We start from the raw sequence: 24386 nt of genomic DNA, 5'->3' as shown, positions 1-24386 counted from the left end.
CTTGGGTTCCCGCCCCCCTCGCGCCCCCTGGCGGCCCCGAGCCTGCTCCTTCCCAAGCCTGCAGACCCAAGTCCCCAGGCCGGCGGGTGGCGACCGAGGGCAACCAGACCCCGGGCAAGCAGTGGAGGTAGGTCCGCGTTGCCCCAGCGGCAGGCGCGAGACGCGCTAGGGGTGAGGGGGTTCGTGCGCCAGGAGGACAAAAACGGCGCTTCTGCCCTCTGCGCCCACGCCTCTTCCAGAGCCTTTTAAACCGGCCCCTACTGCAAAGGAAGCCGGGGAGGTGTCCTCACAGAGAAGCGACCCCCACGGGACGCGCGGAACCCTCTTCCCAACCCCCCATCCCGCACCCCCACCCCGGCTCCGACGGGTTCAGAACTGCGCTTACCCCGTCGTTGGAGCTCCTGTAATCCAGACGCACCCAAAAGGCAGCGGGTGGACAGGGTCGGGCGCCCGGGGGCCACCCACTGTCGTTCGGGCCACCCCCGCCCCGCGCCCGCGGTTCCCCGTGCCCCCTGCCGCCGCCTTACCTTGCCCGGGCGGCCGCTCGGGAGTCAGGCGGGGTGGGAGCCCCCGGGGAGGGCCGACGTCCGCGCGCACCTGGCTCCGCCGCGGGGACCCGAGCGGCGCCGCGCCCAAGCCGGCCGGAGCGCGGGAGCAGCTGGAGCCGCGGCCGCTCAGGTGTCGGGGGTGGGGTAGGGGCGCCGCGGCCCCGCCCCAGGCTGCAGCCGGGGCGGGGGGCTCCTGGCGGGGCTGCTGGGCGGTCCCTCCCCTCGGCCCCGCGCGGGCGGCTGGGGCCGGAGAGCGTGGGGGAGGGGCCGTCTCGCAGCCAAAGGGCGCGCGCGGCCCAGGACCCGCGTGCGCGGCCCGCCCCGGACCCCTCCCGCGCCGGGGACCCCGCGCCTCCGCACCTGCCCCGGCCGCTCGGGCCCCGGCGACGACTCGGGCGCGGCGCGCGGGGTCTGTTGTGGCAACCCCGGGAGACGGCGGGCGCCCGGGGCCGCCTCCGCGCGCCGCCCCGCCCCGGGCTGCGTGGCTCGCCGCCCCCCTTCCCCGAGCAAGCCCCGGGACCAGAAAGTCCTTTAATTTCGTACAGCCCGGGCCGCGCGGCGCGATTATCCCGAACGCCGCCGCCTCCCGCCCCGGCGTGTTTTATGTTAAAAGGATTCAGAAATCCAGAGGCCGCCGGCGCGGCACCGCGTTTGCAGAGCCCAGGAAAACTTTGTGCCTGGGCGACGCCGCCGCCATCTGCCTCCCAGGCCACCTTCCACTTGGGCCCACCGCCCTCCCAGCCAGGGAAGGATTCGGGGTGGGGGGTAGGGGAGTCAAAGCCCACCGCTCAGATGAATCCGGGAGGCGAAGGCAGCCTCCGGGGACGCCCAGGAACCCTGTTATTATCTAGGGCTTGGGGATCGCCAGGTTTGCCAAAACCCAGAGCGGGAAGGTTGTCAGGAACCCTGGTCCCAGCTCCCGGCGTGGTCGTGGATTTACTCCCCCCAACCTGGTAGGAACCGTTGGCTAATAACTTCTCACGCCTCTACTAATTCATTGCTAGTTACACCAGCTACGGAGTTTCGGTGGCCTGCGGTTTGCCATGTTCTGGAAGAAGGGAAAGCAAGTCCTTTCCAAGATCTGCAGTGTGAGTTGAGGGGGCAGGAAGGGGGGGAGGGGGACAAACACCACCCTCCTGGCTGGGATGTAGAACACGCTTGCATTTTACAAAACCCACTCTGCCTCGACCCAGGAAAAACAGAGAGATTCTATAAATGCGTTTTTGTTTTTATATATTTATAAGGCATTAGGGTAGACATACTTTTTAAAATCAATCTTACAGAACATGCCTGAGAGATTTGCATGGGCCACTGACTTCAACACACCGAAGGCAAAGTTAAATATTTGCTCTAGATACTTTTTTTTTTTTTACCCCTGCTTGCATAATTGTCCCACATTTCAAAGAAGTCTTTAAAAGCACTTAGGTTAAAAAAAAAAAAAATAGTTGTGTTTGGGCCCTAACTATTTCAGGACACACATGGAGCAAATACTGGAAGTCCTCGAGGGCAGCTGCCAGATGCAAGCTTCTTTCTGTCCTCTGGTGCCTTAAGCTTGAGACTTCCTGTAATGTTTGTTGAGTGAATAAAGGAGGCAATCAATCAAATAATAACAATCCCTAAGTGGGAAGAACGAGCCCCTGGCAGGATCGGGCATAATTTCTTTGACTTGCAAATGGGGGATTCTGCAGAGGGGGGAAGAGGGTCGGTCAGCAGAATGTTCCCATGTTCCTTGGGTTTGTCATTGGCAGATCCAAGATGTGGTTTATGTTGGGGGGGGGGCGGTGAGGGACGGCTTTATCGCCACACAACTTACATCAGACCTCGTGGCCCCAAACAAAGCGTGCCGTCTAAAAAGAGCCATGTGTTTGCCTACAATTCCAACTCAAAGAGAAATCCCCAATGCTTCACCACCTCCAAACCAGATTGCCACCCCAGATTTCTAGGACCGAGGACAGCAGAGGAGACCGCTGGCCCTAATGCAGCTATGAAGACATTTCTGGGGTCCCCACAGAGAGCTCCAGTGCCAGAAGCATTGTGCTATCTTCAAGAAACACTTCCCCAGGGACCCAGGCCTCTGCCAGCCTGTCCACCCAAGGGGACGCCCCTCGGCCACCCCTCCAGTCCCTCGGATCTGTTTGTTGCCTAGCGACAGCCCTCCGTGGGAGCCCCATCTTCTGGCACGTTAAGGACACACATCCTGCCACATCCCAGTTTCTTTGTGTCCACCCAGTCCAGCCTTGTGCTTTGAGACATCCCTTGAGTCAAGAGCGTCTTGTGAAAGGCTTGGGACGGAGGACCCCACAACAGCGCCTTGTCAAACCCCAGCACGCAATTGCGGATTTCGGGGCGCATGTTCACCCTTGACAGCCTGTCCCTGCTGCGGTCTGGGCCTCCACGCAGCACAGAGCCTGTCAACCGTGGACCCAGGATGGCCCATGTCATAAGGGCTCCTTGCTTTAGTTTCGGTGTAGGAAAAGGGCAATCGTCTTTTTTTGCTTTTTGATTTCAGACCTCCCTGGTTTTTTGTTGTTGTTTTAATTTAATTTTATTTTTTTAAGATTTTATTTATTTATTTAACAGACAGATCACAAGCAGGCAGAGAGGCAGGCAGAGAGAGAGGAGGAAGCAGGCTCCCTGCCAAGCAGAGAGCCTGATGCGGGGCTTGATCCCAGGACCCTGGGATCATGACCTGAGCCGAAGGCAGAGGCTTTAACCTGCTGAGCCAGCCTGGTGCCCGAGACCTCCCTGTTTTTGTTTCTGTAAACTGCCTTTTCCTGGGCCCCCGCCCCCTAAGCACGTATGACGATGTTGGAATGAAGTATCTGGTTTCGCATTTGAGGAGCTCTTCTTTCCAGTCAAACCTGAAGCAATCAGCCATCGGTCACAGCCTTTAGGGGCTGTCCACTGAGCACAGAGTGCCCCGGGACTTCCCAGAAAGAGGAGCTATTCTACGGAGTCCTAGAAACTGGGGCACCGTACCGTTAAGAGAGGTAAAACAGAACCAACTCCTCTGTCCTGGGAAAAACATTATAAATATTGTGTGGCTTAGATTAACCAGGACCCTTGTCGCTTGCAGCAGCAGGCGTGGCTCTCTCCAGAGCGGCTCCTGGGTCTGGGACCCAGAGGCCCGCACCATTTCAGCGGCATGTGCCTGGGCTGCCCAAGGGGACGTCCCCAACTCTACCCTCCAGCTTCCAGGTGGGGCTGCTGTGCAGGGAGAGATGGGGCTTGCCCAAGGACGTGGGGTCAGAGCCAGGTAAAGGCAGGTGTGCCCAGGTGAAATCAGGTAAAGGTACCTACTCCAGCCAACAAGTCTGCCTCATTCCCCCATCGCTGCCAGAGCCCCGTGTTTTTGCAATGTTTTCCACTCCACCAAGAGGTCTACTGACCCCACATTACCCCCACGCAGCAGATAGTGGGCAAGTCACTCCTTTCTCGGTAATTTTATAGCAAGTCCTAGCTCAGACACAAACTTGGCACTATCGATACACAAATCCCTTAACGACTCCTCACGCGCCTCCCACCCGGCCCTCGGCATCTCCTCAAGGAGTCTGACTACTCCCCATTAATTTGCATGAATTTATGTTCCACGGATGTGTTTTGAAAACTTCCTGAGAATGGCCGTCTGGTTGCAGGAGATGCAGCTGCTAACACCGGAGAGCAGAAGGTGAGTTTGCCCTCCTGGAATCGGAGACCACAAGAGGGGCTGGCTGGGGGCTGTTCTTGCTGGGGAGGGTGGGGGGCAGGAAGAGAGGGGCTGGAGCCCTGCCCTTGAGGCCGGCTTCCAAGTGTCCTGCGTGGGGACTTCCCCAGGCCTACTGCCCCTGCCAGCGCAGCCAGAGGAGGAGAGGAGTCAGTTCCAGGGGCCGCTCTAGTCCGGGTGGAAGCCAGGTGGGAGGCTGGGAGGGGCAGCACTCAGCGCCACCAGCCAGCCTCGTCCCCACCCCTACCCCGCCCACCCCCCAGTCTGGTTCGTCCCTTGCTTACAGCAGAGATCTTAACCAAACACTTCTTTGGGGCTCCCCTACTCTCCTCCCTTAATTCTGCTTCCAGGGTCACCTCTCTAATTTGGCAAGCAGTCTGTCCCCAAGTCTAGGTTTCAGGCACAGCTTTCGGGGGAAACCCAAATGGCGTGTCGTTCTGTGTGACGTCGATGAGGCCCCGCCCCGTGAGGGCCCTGGAGATGAGGGAACTGAGGCCAGCGTGAAGTCACGCCGAGGAGGGAGAGGGTTTGCGGATGCAAAGCTGCGCTGGCAACTGGATGTGATTATGGCGCAACCAACCCTGCCAGAAGGCCCCATCCCCGCGAGCTCAGAGACGTGCGGGGTTTCCTTGGCAAACAAATAAGGAAACTTGAAGATCACCAGCATAGAAAATAAAACAGAACTATAAAAAAAAAAAAGCAAAAGCAAAAACAGGGGCGCCTGGGTGGCTCAGTGGGTTAAGCCTCTGCCTTCGGCTCACGTCATGATCTCAGGGTCCTGGGATCGAGCCCCACATCGGGCTCTCTGCTCAGCGGGGAGCCTGCTTCCTCCTCTCTCTGCCTGCCTCTCTGCCTGCTTGTGATCTCTCTCTCTCTCTCTGTGTCAAATAAATAAATGAAATCTTTTAAAAAAATCAAAAACAAAACAATAACACGCATGAGGGAGTGAGGGTTATCCCAACATCGGCGCCTTTCTTCTATGTTAATTCATCCATTAGGAGATACGTCTGAGCCAAAGAACCTTCTAGTTAAAAGAAAAGAAAAGAAAAAAGGATTGGCTTGAGAATATTTAACATTGTTCAGCTTTAAATATGAAAAACCGAAGCCAGTTTTGCGTTCCATATGAAGCGTGAAATCCTTCTCATTCCGTCCAGGAACAAGACACAAGAGCTGGCTAACATCCCCATTTCCGAATATTTCTCTGGAAGTGCCAGCCCATGCAACTGAGCAAGAAAATTCAATGGGAAAGGTTAAGTATTTTTAAAAAGAAGGCAAACGTATCATTAGGGGAGGCGCTGTGATTTCCTAACTGGCTGAAATGAAGCCTGTCATTTTTGTCTGTCTCTTTACCCATTTCCACTCCTGTCATTCCCACTCCTGTCATTCCCGCTCCTGTGACGGCAGAGGGAAGCTGCAGAACAGGTGACGGTCGTGAATGTGTGTAAAGTGCTCAGACACACGCCGCGCACGGCTCGCGCTCCGGGGGCCGCGGCCTCTGCTGCTCTCCGGGCCTGTCTGCCGGGAAGGCGCAGTTCTTCCTCTAAAGCCCCCTGTTGGCATGCGGTTTATCTGAAGGAATAAGCACGCCTATATATATACACACACACACTTATATCTAGAACATGGAAAAGATGAAGTTAAAAAGGCAATCCCAACAAAAACATAGGCAGAAGGTTTGGGCAGCCCTCACCCAAGAGGCCGCCGAAGTGGTGGGCAAGCATACGGAAAGGTGCCCAGTTTATGAGTGCACAGAGAGAAAAGAGGCCACCGTGAGATCACTTCCAATCTGCCAACCTGAGAAAGGCAGGACGTACTGGACGCCGGAGGGGACGCGGGTCCTTGCACAGTGGGCTCTGCCGGTGGCTGCGGGTACAGACGCCTTGGGAAGGGGTTCTGCGGTGTGTGCTGGGGCCACACTGCTCTGCGCAGAGGTGCCCACCTGGGAGCCACGAGAGCGTCTGTGCACAGGAAGGCGTGGGCAAGAGGGCTGCCGGTGCTCAGCAGAGACGGGAAGGAACAGTGGCCCCACGTTCCCGCAAGCCGATGCCATCCACAGCAATGGCGGAGGAGCCCTGGCCTCACGCAGAGCGGGACTAATCTCGTAAATGGCACGTTACGGGGACAACGCACGTACTGTGCAATTCCATCTGCAGAAGGCTGGCAAACAGGCGGGAACGATCCGTGGTGTTGCACCCTGGCACGCAGAGGGAGACAAGGGGACTTTCTGGGTGCTGGGAACACGCTGTCCCTGGGTCTGGGAGCTGCACGCGTGGGTGGGTTCGCACTGGGAAAATTCCTCGGGCCGCGAGGTTATGATTTATGCCTTTTCCGTAGAGCTGCTAGTCTGTGATAAAAATCGACTTCGGTGTAACAAGAAAAACCTCCAGAAAGAACACAAGCGAAGGAGGCCCGACGTTAAACACACTGAAAAGCTACCGTAATTACCAGGCAGTCGCGGACGGCGGGTCACAGACACAGAGATGAAAGCAGCCTCACCAGGGCCTGCGCCTCCCTTTCCTCCGGATTTCGTTGCCGCCCCGCCTCCTTGACCGCCTGCTCCCGTGGGAGCTGGAGGGCGGTCTGGGCATCAGCGCTGTGTGCTTTTGGGGGGCCTGGGGTCTCCTTGCTCACCTGGACCTGGGGCTCCCACGCAGAGCCTGGCGCTCCGCACACACCCAGCACACGCCCAGCTCGATTTCAGAGAAGAGAGGGAGGGAGGGACCGCATGCCCGGGAGCCCGCGATGGAATTCAGTCTGTCATAAACGCGTTTTAAAAATGTATAAAAAGGGGGTGCCTGAGCGGCTCAGTCAGCTAAGTGCCTGTCTTCAGCTCAGATCGTGATGCTGGGATCGAGCCCCGCATCCGGCTCTCTGCTCAACGGGGAGTCTGCTTCTCGCTCTCTCTCTGCCTGCCGCTCCCCCTGCTGGTTCTCTCTTCCTCTCTCTCTCTCTCTCTGTCAAATAAATAAATAAATAAATTGAAAAACGTATAAAAAGAAGTAGGCAATAATTGGTGTTTACTGGCTGAGCAATTTTTAAATACAGCTAAATCCCTCACCCACTCCTCCTGACAAAGATAAGTGACAGATGAAAGGTGTTGCCAGTAGGGGTGCCTCGGGGCTCAGTTGGTTAAGGGTCCGACTCTTGGTTTCGGCTTAGGTCATGATCTCAAGGTCATAGGATCGAGCCCGGCCACAGGCTCCATGCTCAAGGGAGAGCCTGCTGGAGATTCTTGGTCTTCCCTCTGCCCCTCCCCTGCTTAAATACATACATACATAAATAAATAAAATCTTGTTTTTCAAAAAAAGATGTAGCCATTAAATGCAAAATAATAAAACATCAGAGAACGCCACAGATGATGAGTCTCAGAATTTCAAGGTAGAGAGAGCTTGGAAGGCCTTTCTAAACATGTCAGATATTCCAAGGGGAAAAGTTGAAATCAGGCCACAGGGGAGAGAGGGTCTCTCCCGAGACGACAGCCCAGGAAACAAAACCAAGCTACAGGAAGGATGAACGGCCAGAGAACAAATTTAAACCTATGCCTTAAAAAGTTAACACAGGTCCTAAGTATATAAAGATCTTTCCAAAGTAGACATCTATTTAGATCTAAAGTAATAGAAATCATCAAAAAGCCTACTTGAAAAAAGATAAATGGCAGAAAAGGAAAATTACTTTAAAATAATAAAAAGTGCTGAAATCTTTTCAGCCAATGGTGACTAGAATGGTTGATCATCTGCGTGGGAAACAAATACAGCTTTTACTCCATAAAAAATTGTGTCCACGTGATCAGAGATCACCATAACGGATCAGAGCTACACGACCCCTAGAGCAAAAGCAGGAGAAATCCCGTCCGGGTTGGGGTCCAAGGTCTTTGCAACCACAGCAGAAGTGTGCAAAAGAAAAGAAAATGGGCAAACACGAAGGTTTAGACTTTCTGCTCTCTCAAGGACATCCTGTCAAGAGAAGAAAAGTCATGTCGCAGACGGGGAGAAAATCCTTGCAGATTGCGGACCTGACGAAGGACCTGGACCTGGACGGAATTCTCCGAGCGCCGTCTTGGAACTCAGCACCCATCGACTGGGCGGCTCAGCACAGACGTGGCAGGGGACTCAGGCAGCCCTTGGCCCACAGCAGAGGCGCAGGTGGCCGCAGCACAGGAGAAGGTGCTCCAGTCGTTAATCATGGAGAAAGCACACGCCTCTGAGAGCGACTTCAGGAAAAACAGTGCTGGCCGGGACTGGAGTGTCGGACCCTCCTCCGCGGCTGGTGGTCCTGTGCGGGCGCACTGCCACCCTGGAAAGCAGCTTGGCAATGCCTCGCGAGATTAGCCTACACGGAATGTAGGCTCTCGTGTGTGCGTGTTTATCCCAAAGAAATCATGCGCTTGTGTTCACACCACAGTCTGTGTGACTGCTTGTGGCTCTATGTCGGGGACCCGGGGGCGTCCAGGACCTGCCCCTCACAGCCCCCCTCACCCATCTTGTGTCCGGCCTATCGCCGTCCCCAGCAGGTGCATGAACCCCGTCCTCCGGCCACCCCCGCGCACGGTCAGTCTCCTGCCGCTCGGGCCCTGCTGCCCACGGTCCTCGGGGCGGGGCTCCCCGGCAGCAACTCGTGGGCTCCCAGCGCCCCCGGGCCAGGTCCCAGCTCCTCCTGAGACCCTCAGGTGTCCCCACCTTCTCACCCACCCCCTCTTCAGGGAAACTTCCTGCTCGGCTCCCATCTCCATTCCTGTCCCACCCCGCTTGGCGGCATGGGCGTCCGGTCCTCACGGACCCCGGGCCCTGCTCTCCCTCCACCGGCTGGAAATCCTGGAGTGGGAGGGAGGCTGTCTTGAGCCGCTTGGGTGCCCATTCCCAGGGCCCCAGTGGATGTTGGAGCAAAGGGCAGGTGTTGGAGGCCCAACGGTGGGGGGCAGGCAGGGGTCTGGCACGGAGGGGGCTGGCAGGTGTGAGGAGGAAGGGGGTTCCCAGCCAAGGAGAACTCCGCACCCATCCCCCAGGTTGGAAGTTCACAGCGAGGCCTTAACAGGGCTCCGCGGCTACACTGTCCAGGATGTCTCAAGCCCACGTCGCTCTCTCGCGGCGGAGCCCATGGGAACGGCTCCCACCGCGGCGCTTTCCAAGGACAGGAGGGCGTGCGGAGCCTCCGATGGCCCAGGGCCAGCTCATGGGTCACATCCTCTCTCCTCTGTCACCTGCTGCCAACCAAGTCTCTGGATTAATCTAATGGAAGAAACTCAACCCCGAGGGAACCAAGTGTGCCGGGGGCGAATCCGACAGAGGTCCTGGCACGAACGGCTCAGAGCCAACACGGAAGGAGGCCGCATCTGCCACCGTCCCCTGCAGGAGAAGACGTTGCTACACACGCACGTGGGGCCGGTGAGGGAGGGACAGGTTGACGGACGCGGGTCCGGGGCCACGACACAGCGGCAGAAACTCCGTAGTAATTCAGCGTGAAGAACGTGGAGCTGATTTTCGTGGGGAGAGGCGACTTCCAGGCGTCCACTCCTCCGAGGGAAACATCTAAAGAGAGTAACATTTTCTCACGTCAGAGAAGGAAGGGATCTATGACAGCAAGTCTCTGCTCTGGGGCCACTGTCTGGGGAGCGGAGGGGCCGCTCGGCAGGCTTCCCGCTTTGAAGAAAAGCCTCTCTCTTTGCCCTTCCCGAAGTTAGAGTTAAGGAAATTAATTCTAGATGGAAGAAGTAATATAAAAGTCAAAAGAAAATGTCACACAGTCACACAGTAAATTATTTGGCTTCCTCCCACCCGAGTCTGAGAGCTTCTCTGGTGAGAGCCTGGGGGCAGGCGGGGGAGGCTCTGAGCTTCTCACTCCGCAGGAGAGGCGGCGGGGGTGGGGGGGTGGGGGGGATCATCTCCTCCAAGGCGATTTCCTTTCCCTCTCTCTCTAGACCGGGCCTGCAAGGAGCCACAAGGTGTGGGGCAGGAAACAAGGGGCCACTCCTCCACAGCACCTTTGGGTGGGGCTGGGTGTGGGGTCCGGAGACAGGAGGCCATTTTAACGGGGCTGTGCAACCTGGAGTCCGGGGGAGCCCCAGGAGCCCCGCCGAGGAGCCTGGGTCCTACTGCTGCCCCCCGTCCGCCCCATGGGGACGGAAGGCCACCGCCCCTCTACCGGGGCAGGACCACCGTGGTGGGTGAGCCAGGGCCGCTGCAGTGCCCACGACTGGGGAGTCTGGGGTCGCCAGCCAGGCTGACACTTTACCAGCCTGCAGACGGCTGGGCTGTGTCCCACCGCTGTCCACCCTGCCTGTCCTCTGCCATCACACAGCAGTCGGCTGAACCTGCTGTTATCTAGGTGGTCTGGATGCCCCGAGACCCAGCCCGTGCGCCCCGAGGTAGCTGTTCCTGGAAACGCTGCTCTACCGTCTCACGCCCCCACTGTTTGTCCGACGCCTCCTACAAATTGACTTCAGATATGGGAAGGGCCGTTAGCCACTTGAGTGGGGCAGACCCCCCATCACCTGCATCTCCTCCCTTCTCCCGCCGCATTGTTCCAACCTCCACTCGATCCCCGCGGGCAAAGTGGGGGTGTCCGGAGCCCAGGATGCGAGGAAATACGGAACAGTCACTTGTGTTCATGAGTGTCATGTTATTATGATTACTATAACAATGTTACTATTATTTACAATTGCGATGTTATTGTTACATTGTTATTAACATAGTAACATTATAATTTAGTGCGATTATTAAAATAACAGCGTTAAAGAATACTGAAGTTTTGTCAGGGTGATGGTAAAGTTAGAAGCCCCGAGCAGCTTCTCATGGGGGAAACCACCTCTCCCCGTCTCTGTATGCTGCCACCCCCACCGGGCACATTTCTGAGGTAGAGGGAGGCCTGAGTTTGGGAGGAGAAGAGGGGGAGGGCTAAGGCAAGCGTCTTTGATCCTAGAATCTCTAATTTGTGTTATGGACAATGTCAGCTGATGCTAATCGGGTCCCTGCAAGTTTTTGGACCTCAAAACCACCCCGCCCACACCCTCTGAACAAAACAAACAGGAAATTGTGTTGTTGTTGTTGTGTGTTTGGCAAAACTGGCCAGTGGAAGAAGGCATCTCAAAGTCTGGAACACAGAAAACAGGATCCGTCCTGAAGGGGGTGGGCTGGCCCGGTGGGTGGGTCCAGCGCCGAGCCGGTGTACGCTGTGCCATCTAGGACCCGAGCCCTGGATCCACGAGTACCAGCTGGAGGGTGCTGGGGGGCCGGCTTAGGCACGCTGAGCCCCAGATTCCTTGTTTGTCAAAAAGGGACAATAATAGTGTGTATTTCGTTGGGTTTTAAGAGGGTAAGTGAAATGATGCACAGTAAGTAGCCCCGCACAGAGCCAGCCACATAAGACATGTGCATGTTAGCACTTGTCATTAGGAAGACTGGCCGAGAGAATCAGATATTTAATAGAGAAATAGAAGCCTGGGGTTGGCACGGGGGCTGCCACCAAAGGAGGAACGGTGGACGGAGCGAATTCAACCTTGCCCAGCTCCTGCTGGCTATGCATCGCCCGTGGAGATCCAGGGTGGCGACGGGGGGCTTCCACGCACAGAACCTTCAGTGATGTGAGGTCAAATTCAAGAATTGGGGGGTGGCGCGCATGAAAACAGGAAGGACGGATTTTAGAGCAAGTTTCAGAATTCTGAGAGTACGCAATTTTTTTTACAATAATAAAATGAATTGATTTTTCAATTAAATTTTCAATTAAAGTTAATTGGATTTTCTTAAAGACAGTAAAAGCTGCCCCCCCCACCCTGTGCTTGCTGATGGCTGTGCCAAGCGGCTCTGTGGCTGCCCTGAGCCAAGGTCCCTAGATACTCAGGAAACCGCCTGGGAACAGTCTGGGGACACGGGTCTTCCTCGGTGTCCACTTGGCCATCCGACTACACTCTCCCTTCTCGTCCAAGCAAGCTGTGCCTGTTTCCCACCTGCAGGACCCCAGTGACCCAGCATTCCACACGAAAGTGGTGCTGCAAACACTCATTTGCTGCATTAAACATTGCACTGCTGCAAACATTCATTTCCCCATTTGCTGGACAAAAGACAGGAGAGCCCCATGGTGCCTGAGAGCCCACCCAGGCTTGTGCGGGACACTGGACTGGGTCCCCAGGAGCGTGGTTGGCCCTGGGACGTGCTCGGGTGGGAAGGCCCGTGGCCAGTGCACAGACTGGCAGGAGGCGTCCCCAGGGCACTGGAGCCGTGAGCGAGGTCTTTCTACCCCGATCAGGGGGATGCCTGAGGCCAGGAGAGGGTTTCAGCTGGACCCTCGCCCCACCCAGAGATCCTACCAAGTCCCCTTCGTTAGCAAAGACTTAACGCTCTTGCCAAACAAGTGTTTGCGTTGTAGGCCCTGGCACGGAAGGTTGATTGGCTCGGTAATAACTCAATTATGAAATGTGCATCACAAGGAATTATAAACAGTCCTTCACTTGCTGGCTCCTTCTCAGCTTCTCCCTGTGGATCCCCCAAGTGCCTTGCAGCGCCGGTGCCTCAGGCGGCATCCACCAAGAGCCTGCGGGCTGAGAGGGACCGAATTTCGCCACTGTAAGAGGCACCGAGGGAAGCGGGGCAGGGAGGCTCCACAGCCAAGCACTGAACACGCAGACGGCTATACAGTGTGCGATCGATGATTTGAAGAACCACTAAATATGGATAACTTCCATACCCGTTTTTTTTTTTTTTTTAATGCTATAATGAGAGCTGGGGGGGTGCTTCAGAGGCTGGTGCAGGTGTGAGTGTTTGTCGCCACGTGTGTTGTTGAAAATAACATTAAACAGAACCTGTGGTTTAAGGAGTCACGGCAGCTACGTGCGGTGGCTTCTTGTCTAGTTCGAAGACCTTCGTGCCAAGGGGGAGGAAGGGAGGTGGAAGCTCCGTGCACAGATCCCGAGGTGCGTGTGCAAAGGAGAGGGGTGTGTGTGCTGGCGGGTGGCACTGCAAGGTGAGGACCGACCTGCCGTCCCAGTCGGAACCTCGACTTCCTCCCCGAGACTTCACTGTGGCAATTGTTGTTCTCCACGGGACCGGTTTCTCCGAGTCCTGGGAGTAACAGCCTCCAGCGCTGCGGTGAACCCCCACGCCCAGCGAATCACGGGGAAGCGCTGATGATCCCTATGGGGTCTGGGGGCCGATGGGGCTGCTGTGGCCCGAAGCGGCGGCGTCGCCCCACACATTCCGCTACAGGACAGGAAACATGCGTCCGAAACCGGCCAGCCGGACAGCGAGTCGGTGAAGAGCCCAGTCTGGGGACAGCAATGTTGTCGAGGGGTCCCGCTGCGTGTCTTATCGTGGGGACCCCAGCTGGCATCAGAGAAGGGGGACATCTGGGCTGCCAACGGGGAGCTTGGTGGGTCACAGATCAGAGCGGGAAGACTACTGCAAGCGAGGCTCAGATTTTCTTCCCTAACGTCATAGAGGAGGAAACGTGTGTGTTTCTTAAAGACCTGGCTGGAGACTAAACCTTCAGAAGGGGAGGGAGCTGCGGGGCAGGGGACGGGCAGGAGGCACCTGTATCCCCAGCATGGGCCGAGTTAGTCTGTGATAATGAACATCCCTGTGTCCGGGTGGCGTGGCGGAGGACAGTGATGGTCTGCTTCTCGCTCACCACCATGGGTCTCGGTGACTCCCGACCTCAGCTGTCCCCTCCGTGCCTCCAGAACTGGGAGACGCCCCCCAGCCCCAGCCCTCATATGCCATCATGTTCTGTTTCCGCTCAGGCCTTCGTGGCTAACAGATGTCCTGTGGCTCTGTACAGCCTCAGGGGGAAAGGTTCCATTCCTTCCACACTCGCACTCGGGAAGGCGGGGGAACCAGAAATGGGATTGTCTGGCCCTCGCAAAGCCCATGTTGAGACCGTGTTTTCTGCAGAAATGCAGGCTCAGCTTTCCTAGGCACCAGGGCTTGCACTGTGCATGGATTGTTCGGACACCAGTAATGTCTTGTCCTTGGGAACGCACAGTTTAGTCCCCTCTTGTATCGACAAGACAGTGCTAAATCCCACGTGTGCACACACACACACTCCTGGACCCGTGGCTGGTTTAGGTCCGGCAGCGCGGATGAGCTTGGTCTCAGCGTGAAGCAGACCTGAGTCTGGGTCCCGACTGGCACCCACCAGCACCTTCTAACCCCGAGTTCTCTCATCTCCCGGAGGGGATAGCGATGGCCACCCCACCCGGCTGTGCCGACAAGTCAGCGAGATAATGTGAGTAAGGGGCTCAGAGTAAGGGCTCCAAAGGTGAGATTCTGTTACCTATCACCATAGCTGGTATTAATAGCGTAAATCACATTCCGCTTGCTAACATTCACACAACGCAAGCCCAGAAAACAATACGGAGCGAGGTCGCTCCAGAACTGATACACCAGCCACGGTCAGCTCGAGAGGTTGGTCTGATGCCCTGCTCTGGCCCCGCAGAACCCCAATGCCCTTTGTCATTTCTTTCCGGATGACGCTGTTGTTCTGAAAATAGCCGCTGCACTCCGCGCTCCCACCCCACCCCGCCGCCCCTCCGGGGGCCGAGGGCGCGTCCCCACCCCATGGCTCTGGCTGGCTTTGTTCCGTGGAATCTGGGCGGGACCGACCATTCTGAGCCGGCGCAGGTACGACACCCTCACACGTCCCGATGCCCTGAGCGCGGGGCTGCTCCGCCAGCCTCAGTCCCAGAAATGAGGGAGGCGTGGACCACAATGGACCCAAAGTTCCTCCGACCCACAGTTTGGAGCCCCGTCCAGCAGAGCCCAGCGGGGCTGGTAGGGCCAGGGGCAGCCCCCACCTCTGAGTAAGAAACACACACGCCAGGGTGGAAAGCCAGGACGATTAGGGGTCATTCGTTACCGTAGCCAAAGCAGACCACTCTCACCTAAAATGAGAGACATTCGTTCAGGCAGAGTACTGTCTCCACTTTGCAAACTGGAAAATGGCTACTTTGAAACGCTTTCTCTTGTGATATATGTATTCAAAGCTCCCACGCTTGCACACACCCATAAATAACAAACATGTGGACATGCGTACTCGATATCGCTAACGATATTTGCCTTTTGATTTAGGGGAATTAAGGGTGATTCCTCACAAATGCTGTTTTGCATTCTTTTTAAATTAGAACATTATTACAAGGAGGTTTTAAAAAAAAGTCCAAACCTGATCGACAGGATATCCACGAGATAAGTCTTTCTTCTACTGTGACCCCGCCCAGTCTCACTCACCAGAGGTAATACTTCTGTGGTGTCATTCTAGAGACAGTCCCCGTATTTTCAAATGACTCCAATTCAACAAATAGCCAAAAACAAAAACAAAAACAAACAAAAACCTTACAGTTTAATCAGTCTCTCAGGGAACAGACATAATGTTCTAAAATAGTATTATACTTAGGACTAATTCTGAGTGTACTACATGGAGCTAATCTGTTTCTCATTAAAATTATGGATTAAATTGTAATCCCCACATTTCTAGAGGCAAGAAAAATGAAGCCTTTGTACCCTATTTGTTTACCGAATTGAAAGGTTTGTATTTAGCTTTGAAAAAAGAAATCCCATTTAATGCAAGAATTCGGGATTACTCATTCTGTCATTAGATCCATTTTGAAATCTTTATTAAAGGATTTGAGAGAAAAGAAAACATTCCTTCAAGGTCCGGTTGGTTCTCCGACACTCCCGGGCCTGCCCTGAAGATTACAGATTCTTCCGTTCTACTGGAATTTGCCACTGAACGCTGAAGCCACATGAATGGAAAGAAAATAAGTGCCCTGTTAGGTCTTCTGGAAGTGTACTCTGTGTTTGTTTCTACAACGCAGATATGTTATTCACGGAGGCAGCCGAAGGGAAGACGCTTAAAGAATGTGGCAGTTCCTATAGGGTCCATGGGCACACATGGGGTGGGTTCCCAGAACCTACGCGTCCGTCTCCTATTGGACAGTCTCGTCTCTCCTGGTTTGAAAGAGTTAAGTCATTGAAATCGGCTACTTTGTCTGTGGAATGTGACCTGTGCTGGGTCAGGGGCAGCTGCAGTCTCCCAGGAAGGTGGTTTCACCATCCGTCCGGGATAAGAAAAGTAAGGCCTGGGGAGCACGGTGTGGCCGCCCAGCCCCGTCCTGCAGGGAAAGTCTTCGGTTCCCGACATCCTGCCTTTAGTAGCCCTTTTCTGGCCCTTTCTCGATGATCCGTAATCTCTCACTTTCCCAGAATCCCCGCCCACGGGGCTCTGCCTTGTCCTGGATCTGGAAGACCAATGGTGGGGAGCAAAGGGCACCAAGAAGGGGGAATTGAAGCCAGAGTCTTGACCACGTTGGGAAACAGTGTGGCAGGTTCTCAAGACCTGAAGCATATACACCAGCCCCCGCCCACTGTATGACCCAGCCAGAGACATGAAAGCTTAGGTCCGTGCACGGACTCCTGCAGGGATGTCCATCGCAGCTCCGTCGGAACATGCAGCAGGTCCATCAGCAGGTCAACAGACAAGCAAAGTGTGATCCGTCCACACCGCAGACACACGGCAGGAATACAGAGGAGTGAGTTATCTACACACAACAGTCTGGGTCAATTTCAAAATAAAGATGTCCAGTGAAAGCTGGCACAGAGAGGGGGGAGAGAGAGAGGGAGAGGCCATACTGCATGATTCCATTGATCAAAAAAGTCTAGAAAGTGCCAGCAGGCTCTCTAGTGATGAAAAGGGCAGCAGCCTGGGGTCAGGGTTCTATGGGAAGGAGGGATGCCCACGGGGCAGGAGGGAACCTTGAGGGCGAGCGGTGGGCTCACATCCCGACGGCCGTGATGGTCGTGTGGGTGTGCACCCATGGGTCTCATGTGGGGACCGACATTGCCCCTCACGGGACGCTGGAGACATTCTTGCTGACTCCCCTGGGGTGGGGGGCGCTGCGGGAGTCTAGCCGGTAGAGACCAGGGACGGTGTTAATAGCCCACAAGGCACAGGATGGCCCCTAGAACAGAGGTTTTCCAGCCCCAAACGCGGGTGGTGGTGAGGCTGAAGCCCTGGTGTGGGCATGTGTCAAAACAGCAAATCGTACACCGACAAACGGCCAATATCGGCTCTCAATTCCACATCAATGAAGCTATGAAACAATGACGTCTCTGCCCTGCCGCTTGCTGGCTGGGTGACACTCGGGGGTCCGCCTCTCTCCCAGCCAGTTTCCGCTCTGCAGGCGGGGGGACAGCCCGTACTGCCCGGCGCTTTTAGCACGCAAAGAGCTCCTGAGATGTGAGTCGTGAGTGAGTCGTGTGCTGTCGCAGGCTCGTGGGACTGACTCCAGCCGTCCGGAGAGGAACGGGGCGTAAATCACCCATGGAAATGACATTTTCGCTGGGCTCCAGTCCTCAGAAAACCGCGGGCCAAACACAGACAGCCTCCGGGAGTTCAGGTCGCGCCCCCGGCTCGTGGGGCGGGGGAGGGGGCGCGGTGGGACAGGCCGTCAGGCCTCCTGTCGGTAAACAGGACTTCTGGATGACCTTGAGTCCTGGCTCTCAGTCCGACCTGCATGCGAAACACGGCCCTGATATAATGTATGTAAAAGTACATACACCATGGTGCATTTTTTTTTTTTTTTAATTTTTGGCCAAGATTATTGTTCATTGGTCTTTGGCCACAAAAACACTTAACACAATTGAAGAGGCCTGCAGGTCCGCGGAGGCCCACCTCTCTTGCCCAGGCTGGCCCTGACCCTGGGCTTGGTGCCTGGTGGAGCCGTATGTGCTGATGCTGGAGACCCAGGTTCGCGGTCTCATCCCCACCGGGCCCCCTCGCTCAGCCGCACCTCAAGGAAGATAAACAGGAGCACAGCTTAGGAGACAAGTGCTGAGCCTTCAATCAGCTCTTTGTTGACGTGGGAGCCGGGTGGGAAAGCGGGAGGCGCTCGCCACCAGAACACAGCGCCTTTGTCTCGACACACTTCCCGTTCCAGGTCCCGTCAGAATCCGGGGGTTGGGGAAGTGGGGTTACTCCCCCAACCCCGTGACGCCCTGTGGCATCCACAGGGACCCTCTGGTCCTGAGGTCTGTCCTCCGGAGATGGCAGGTGGAGGGGGGAAGGAGGGGGGGCCGATAGCTGCAGGGCTCCCCGATGGGGTCCCCCTTTCCCCTCTGAGATGCAGCAGGCTCTGAGAGCATCTGAAGGCCGGCAGCGACACGGGAGGGGCCAGGAACCCCAGGACCCTCCTAGCTGTGCTCCTCTGGGAACACGGAGCCACTTGAGTTTCATTGGGTGATGTGAGAAGCTCTCCTTTCTGACCATGCCCCATGCCTGCCCCGGAGCCCTCCCTCCCCAGGGCTGCAGGGTGGGGGAGGAGGCTATCCGCCTGGCCCTACATCCACGGCTCATGACCCTCCAGGCTGACACCCTACAATGGTCCGGGGGAATCAAATCCATCCTGGAGATCCCGCTTGGGCCTATGGTGTTCCCTCTGCTGACAAGGCCATTCCTGTTTCTCCGGGGAGATTCCAGCCCTGCACAGTCCTCAGCACTCTTGTGGGACGGTTTTGCCCCCAGGCAGCCTGCCCTGATGTTCGGTGCTGGGTGACCCCTCTGGGTGCCGGCCAGCCCCCATTCTCCCGTGTCATCCCGTTGACAGAGCGGCTGGCCTTCTCTGGCAGGGGTCCCTTTCCCCAGTTGGCCTGAGACAGAGGCCATGTCTGGGTCACTCTGAATCCCCAGTGTGTGTTCGGGGCTGATGCTAAGAGGTCCTCAGCTGCCGAGTGCTGAACACATGGGCTCAGAAGCGTGAAGGAAACTGGTTTCTTGAGGGGATTTTATAACCTCAAGCATCAGGCAGAAAGCAGGGGCTGCGGGCGGACAGCTGGCCGGCCGCGGAGAGGGGATGCCTGCTTCTCAGAACTCCACCCGGCCCCCCGTGTCTCCAGGCCCTTTGAGGACAAGGGGTGCCAGCTGCCTGGCTCAGAACAGGCCAGGCTGGTCGGGTTGGTTGCGTGAGGCAAGAATCAGGAAGAAGGACTTGTTCTTCATAATCCAGCTTGTTTATCCAACGCACAATAAAACAGGGCCGGATTGTTCGCAGATGCTGGACGGAGCCCGTGAGAGAGACCCCACTGGACCGAGAGGTCTGTTCAGGAATGCACAGAGCCTGGGAAACGTGGAGAGGGATGGGAGCCCGCTGTGAGGACATGGGGATGGGTCCCCGGGGTGGCAGTGTTCCGAGTGGCTGGCACTGGCTCGAAAGGGCAAATCCTGTGCTTGCTGCGCCAGCTCTGTGGTCTATGATGTCACCGTGTGTGAGGGTCAATGTTATGTGCCAACTGCACTGGGCCACGGCGGGAGGGAGGAGGGAGACAGTTGGTTAAACATAATTCTGGATGTGTCCGTGATGGTTTCTGGACGAGGTTAGCATTCAGATCGGTAGACTGAGTCAAGCAGATTCTCCTCCTATGTGGTGGGCCTCATCTGATCAGTTGAGGGGAGGGCTGACGAGAACAAGAGGCTGAAGGGGCACCTGGGTGGCTCAGTCAGTGAAGCGTCTGCCTTTGGCTCCGGTCATGATCTCAGGGTCCTGGGATCGAGTCCCACGTCAGGCTCCCTGCTCAGTGGAGAGCCTGCTTCTCCCTCTCCCTCTCCCTCTCCCCCTACTCATGCTCTCTCTCTTTCAAGTAGATAAATAAAATCTTTAAAAATAAAAATAAAGAGCAAGAGGCTGAGGAAGGCTGCCTGACTGTGTCTGAGCTGGACTTTGTTCTCCTGACATTTAACTCAGATTTGGACCAGAGCTTGTACCATCGGCTCCCTTGGGTCAGGACGTTGAGCTAACTCCTCATAATTAATGCTTTACACACACACACACACACACCCCTCCTGTTGTTCTGTTTCTCTGCACAGTGCTGACTAATACCCTGGAGTCCCTGACCTTGCCACGGTGGGAGGACGGACCCCCTGGGAAGCAGCCAGTGCTACTGGTGAGCCCCCAGTCTCCACCCTGAGGCCGATGGTTAAACATTCAGGAGCAGCGCGCCACGGCCCAGGGAATGTCCCGGCCCCTCGGAGACTTTCTCAGCCCCAGCAAGGCCATAAGCCCCTCTCCAGGCTCCCGCCTGTGAGCCGTGACGCTGCTGAAGCTGACCTTAGCCGTCACCTGGAGCCGCGCTGCCCAGGAGGGGGAGGCCGTTCCCTCTGGGACAAAGGCGTGCCCCTCGTCTGTCCCACCGTCGTTTGCACACTCTGCGCTGGCCACGCCGGCTTCTCACCAGCTCCCAGGGTATTGTAAGGCCTCTGATACACGACCACGTCTTCATCTTCCGTCAGTCCCTGTGCCAGGGACAGGGCTGGACACACCGAAGGTGCTCAGGGCACAACATGCAATGCTACCTTTCCGCCCCGCGGAAGATCGGCGAAGGCCCCCACGGTCCATAAGACCCCGTCCGTCCCCCTCTGTGGGCAGAGAACTCACCGCAGTGGGTTTAAGGAAAAACACCGAGTTATTTATTGATTCCTGAATCTGGAGAAGTCAGAGATGAATCAGGCCAGCAGGACCCCAGGGCTCGGTCGTGCCGTTCCGTGTCTGGGTTTGCTGGGCTCCTGCGAGCCCCCGCGTCAGGCAGGCCTCCTCTCGGGCTGGCTGTCGGCAGAAATGCGTTATGTCTGTGTCAAGCATTTTCTGGCCGTCTCCAAGGGCCTGTCCCTGCTAGGGGTCACCCCCCCGCCCACCGACATTAGGCTTGGTCAAGGGAGCATGTGTGCAGGTGACCCGAGCCATTTCTGAACAGAAGCTCCGGGGGCCTCCGCTCGGTTCTGCCCCGTGGTTTTCTTCCTGCTCAGGATCCGTGGGTCACAAGCGGGGCAGACGGGCCGCACCTGCTCCCAGACTGGAAACGAAGGAGACGGTGAGCAGAGCCCCGGCCGGCCAGTGCCACACTGGTTGGGGGTGAGCCGCGGACTTCTGCTGCCGGGAGCCACTACAGTCCACGCGGGCACGTCATTGTCACCCACAGTCATGGTTGACACTGGGGTTCAATCTTACCTTGTGGTGCACTCCTGGTGGGAGGGGGTCATACATGAGGAATGACATGTGTGCACCTGGATGAAGGGCCCGAATTCCATGACCAGGGTCCTTACAAGGGAAGAAAGGAGACGGTGACACGCAGATGGGGTGGAGGCTGGAGGGACGTGTCTACAAGCCCAGGAGCAGCAAGGGTGGGGCAGCCACCCGAGCCCAGGAGAGACACCCGGAGCAGATGCCCCTCCCGTCCCCCACAGAGTCCAGAAGGAACCAACCCCGTGACACCTTGGTCCCAGATACCTTGGTCTCCAGAGCTGTGAGAGAATCGATTTCTGTTCTTCTAGGCTACTTGGTTCATGGCTATTGGTCTCGGCAGCCCCAGGACATTGGCATGGGCTGTAACGAGAGGCAGGAGACCCACATGTGAAGTGCAGAACAGGGCAGACCCCCCTGGCCAGCCAGCTTTGGCTGCGACCCACCTGCAACCGCCTCCAGAGGGCAGACCCAGGACCAAAACGTGCGTGCCCTTCATCACAACAGGGAAACTACAGAACTGGGAGGGAGAGGCAGCACATGGTACCATAAAAACATGAGAAATGTTGGGTTTCACAGTTTCACTGATTCTGTCACCCAAACTCCATGATCTATGAAGACTTTTTCTTATTCCTCCCCAAAAAGAGCATGCTGTGTCAGCTCAGGTTTCTAGGGACCGGAAAACATCATCCTGAGTTTGTCCTAGCCAGCGACAGGGGTGGCCCCCGCTTCCTCCTGGCGTCGGTGGCATCCCCGAGCCCACTGGTGTCTGCCAACCCCAGGAGAACTACGGGAATGTTCTGGAGAAAATGCAGGCAGGAGGTATGAGCATAGGCATGGAATTTATGAGCATCGGCTGTCTTTCTTGGAGATAAGCCTTTTTCAAAGCTGCATCTTCTGCAGGAGCATGAAGAATATTTCTAAGGACACATTGGCCTCTGCTCTCTGCCCTGCAGAGAGATTCCATTCTCCAAGGTGAGTGCCTGGCCCACCTCTGCCGACAGCAAGGGCTCGTGTCTACTGTTGGGGAGGGTGCAGGGGTGGGGAGGGAGGGCGGTGTTGGGGACCCTGGGAGTGACTGAGGGCCCTCGGGGCCCAGGACACCCATCCTGAGCACCCCAGCTGCTGCAAGACAACATCTCCCCGCAGTGAGCCCCGCCGGGGAGTTTGCAGGACAGTCCCAGCGGAGCGGGGCTGTGCTGGCCTGATGAGGTCCCCCCGGAACGGCCCTCCTTCCCCTGCGTCCTGGTGCCCGCTCACTCCATCGTCCTCCCTGAACGCGGTGGAGACTGTGACAAGTGCAGAAACCGGAAGCCACACAACCGCCCTGGAGCGAGAGCGTCCTAGAGGCGGCTGTCCATGTGGCTGCTCGCCGGGTACCCCTACCCACGCCCAGTGGATGGAGGCCCCGGGAGAGCTCCCCGGCACAGGGGGCGGCCCTGCACGGGGCAGCTACTCCGGGAAGAGACGAGGTGGGAGCAGGAGGACGTGGGAGCCACGGCTTGGACTCCTGCCTCCAAGCTGGAAACGCTGGTGGGTGCTGCGTGCACCCCCTGGGGGACCCGGTGTCCCTGGTTCTGCAAGGGGTGGAGACTCTGCCGACTCGTGGCTGAGCTATGAGAAGGGGCTGCCAGAGAGATGAGGCACCTGGAGCGCCCATTACGGTCAGAGGCTTCCAGGTTAGGTGGCAGGGTTCGCAGAGCCCCTACAGTCAGAGCCTCTTGGGGCAGCAGGTGAGGTTTGCAGAGCCCCTACAGTTAGAAACTCCCGGGGTGACTGGCAGGGTTTCCAGAGCCCACCCCCAGTGGCTGGCGGGGTTTGCAGAGCCCACCGCCGGTGGCTGGCGGGGTTTGCAGAGCACCAACCCTGCGGCACCGAGCTGAGCCTGGAGGCACGGGCAGACCCTGCTTCTCTCCTTCGGCTGCGTGGCCTGCCCTATAAAACACCACATTTGTTTCTGCCCCGCAAGCATCATACAGTTAATATCCTTCTTCCAAATGAAGATTCTCTCTGACTCCCCCCAAAATGAGGAGCTGCGGGAGCCCCCGGTCCGTGTGTCCATCCGTGGGGGGGCTCACAGCTCACCCGTGGCCAGGCAGGACATTTCTGAGACCCCGTCACGGCCTGTGCTCCTTCCCAGAGGCTGAGTCAGGTGCAAGATGAGGACTCAAATAACAGGGATTTCTACCTGCTGGGCGCCTGCCTTCTGGAGGCTCGAAGGGGAAACGCATTCCTGGCTCCTCTGACATCTAGAAGCTGTTGCATCTCTCGGCTCCTGGGCCCTCCCTCCGTGTCTAAAGCCAGAAATCCTGCATCTTCCCGCCACTCTCTTCTGAACCCCCCAGGTCTCCTCCGAGGTCTGACGCAGCAGGAGGCTCGGTAAACACAAGGAATGAATGATAAATGCGGGTGTGCTCAGGCGGGCCTATTCCAGAGGTGAGAGCATCGGAGAAGCCGCTCAGTGTCCGGGTCCCCGGGCGGCCACTGCCCCGATCCAGCCCGAGCCCGGGGAGAGCTACGTGCCCAGGAACGGGCGTGTTGGAGACTGATACACACACGTTTTCCAACAGGATTAAATTTTGTTGATAAACAGTCAGAGTGTTAACGTTGCTTGGTTAAGTAATGTTCTGGAAGACGTGCCCTCGTAGGAGTCAGTCCACAAATGATAAGGAGCAGAGTGGGAAGGAGGGTGTGTGAAGGCACAAACTGTGTTTAGGAGCCTCCCCTGTGCCCCCCAATATATCCTAAGCCCCAAGCACAGGACCCGTGAGTGGGACCTTGTTTGAAAATCGTATCTTTGCGGAGGTCAGTAAGATCAAGATTGAAAGACGACAAGTGTCCTTATGGGAACTGAGGCAGCCCTGGAGACTCGGAGCGGAGGGCAGTGGGAAGACAGGCAGAGCCCGGAGTGACAGGTCTGTGAGCCCAGGGTCCCCCCCGGAGCTTCCCGAAAAGGAGCACAGCCCGCTGGATACTGGAGTTCGGACCTCTGCTCAGAACTGTGAGAGAATCGACTTCCCGGGTCTTTAAAGCCGCAGAGTGCAGCCACGGAAAACTAACGCCCGTGTCTGGTGGGACCTGGACCGGATGAGACGGCACAGTGAGGGGCCTCCCCTCGGGGCCATCGGGCAGCAGGGGTCCTGTG

The 24386-nt window shown here is 56.9% G+C and overlaps 1 long non-coding RNA gene across 1 annotated transcript; it reads left to right on the top strand.

The window, feature by feature from the left end:
* The first annotated feature begins 48 nt into the window (after positions 1-48).
* LOC122914601 lies at positions 49-4956 on the top strand. The gene is made up of 4 exons (XR_006385803.1): positions 49-127; positions 1553-1636; positions 4184-4215; positions 4602-4956. It is a non-coding gene; the product is annotated as an uncharacterized LOC122914601 (long non-coding RNA).
* Positions 4957-24386: the final 19430 nt, after the last annotated feature.

Source organism: Neovison vison, chromosome 7 (genome assembly GCF_020171115.1).
Source record: "Neovison vison isolate M4711 chromosome 7, ASM_NN_V1, whole genome shotgun sequence".
NCBI lineage: Eukaryota > Metazoa > Chordata > Mammalia > Carnivora > Mustelidae > Neogale > Neogale vison.
This window is presented reverse-complemented; position numbering and strand designations above follow the sequence as displayed.